Source organism: Arachis ipaensis, chromosome B03 (genome assembly GCF_000816755.2).
Source record: "Arachis ipaensis cultivar K30076 chromosome B03, Araip1.1, whole genome shotgun sequence".
In the NCBI taxonomy this organism is placed as follows: domain Eukaryota; kingdom Viridiplantae; phylum Streptophyta; class Magnoliopsida; order Fabales; family Fabaceae; genus Arachis; species Arachis ipaensis.
Window position 1 is genome coordinate 36,626,295 of NC_029787.2, and position 1,777 is coordinate 36,628,071.

General features: G+C 31.0%; 1 long non-coding RNA gene across 1 annotated transcript in view; it reads right to left on the bottom strand.

Moving 5' to 3' along the window:
- The window catches only part of LOC110269651, an 18,686-nt gene extending 17,147 nt beyond the window's left edge, over nucleotides 1-1,539 (bottom strand). Inside the window, exon 1 of the long non-coding RNA XR_002358414.1 lies at nucleotides 1,412-1,539. This is a non-coding gene — a long non-coding RNA (uncharacterized LOC110269651). The remainder of the gene's footprint in view (nucleotides 1-1,411) is intronic.

Genomic DNA, 1,777 nt, shown 5'->3' on the forward strand with positions numbered 1-1,777 from the left:
TATTCAATAATAATAATAATATTTTAAATATTTTTTAAAATTAAGTACGTACGTATTGAAATTTTATATTGTTTTGTCAATTTTTAGGTGGTTCGATATCTAGTAGTTTGGGAGTGAAACCTACTCCTCTTTATAAGTACCCGTTTTTTAAAAGTGCATCAAAACATCTTCAATTAGACGGGTAATGGGATAGAAGATAAAATAAAATTTGTAAATCAATAAAAGAAACGAATGAATAAAGTTTTCGAAAAGAAAATGTGCTAAAATAAAAAAAGACTGTGTTGAAATTAAAAGAAAACAGTAAAGTGCCTTCAACTGGGTCAAAAGGCTTTGACATGAAAGTTAAAAGTGCAGAAATATAAATTAGACATTGAAATTAAATAATACTTGGAAGATAAACTTGCTTGAAAAATAAAGTTTACAAGAAAATAAGTTGAAAGAGTAAAAATATGGAAGGAACCCTACAGAAAAATAACTCGATCGCAGACTCAGGAATTCTCTGGAGATGTGAGTGTGCTTGAGTGTTTTCTGAGTTAAAGTTCCAACCTTTATTCCTTAAAACTTTCTAGTATTTATAATCTACTTTTGTAACTGATAATTAATTACTGAATCACAGTTTTAAATGCCTACTCCTGGATAACCGTTCCCGCTTCTTTGCCCATAAATATTACCCATGATTTCCTCGCATGATGAAAGCCTTTAACTTCTCCATTACCATAACTGCTCGATCCACCTATTCGAATATCTTGTTCAATTACTTATCTCGAATATCCGTCTAGTTGGACCATCCGATTTAATAAAGCATTTCGAAATCAAACCCATGTCAAGTTCCTCTTCGAATTGACCTACCTTAATTGAAAGTATTTCTTCGACTAACAAATTGCCCTCTTGGATTAACGTGTTTGCCTTCGATAACATTAGAAGATGAAACACTTAATCCAAATTCAAATTTCAAACTTCTTAAATCAGTAATAATTACCATTTAACTTCCTATTAATACTGATTCACTCGACATGTTTTCCGAAACCTGCACTTTCTCTTTCCACCACTTTGCCTTCTTCGCAAAGTTACCTCTTTCGCGTTCCTTCTGTAATAATCGCTACAATATTTCCTTTAAATTAAACTTTCTCATCCTTGTCTAATTTTTCCAAACCCTTGCTTTCTGATTTTTGCTTGCATCAATCTTCCACACAACCTTTATCTCTTCAAACTCCCTTTTTCTTTGTTCTGCAATGGCCACTTCCTCTTCTCATGCCGCTGCCCAAGACAAAGAAAAAGGTCATGTTATACCACCACCAGCCCCACCAGCTCTTCATATACTAAATTAAGTTAATGATGAAGTCATTGACGATCCTCAACTTCAAATTAATGATACCAGAATCTTAATTCTTTTCACAGTAGGCGCATATACCAAGGTTGCAAAAATCGAACCGATCAATGAACCGGTGAGGCAACTGGTTCACTGGTTCAGTGGTTCAACCGGGGTTCAACCGATTTAATTAAATATTAAATAAAATTATTAAAATTCAATATATAATTTTAAATATTTAAATTCAATAATTTCTAAGTCAAAAAATTTTAATATGAAAATAATTTTAGAGATATACTTCAACATGAGACTAAAAGGTATTATACCTCAAAATTTGACATTAGTAATTTTCTTAAAAAATTTATTAATAAGGTTTGGTTAACTAATGTATACTAGTTAAACATAGATAAAATTACAACTGCACAATTATAATAACTCATAACACTGAACCAAAAATTAGAAAGATAA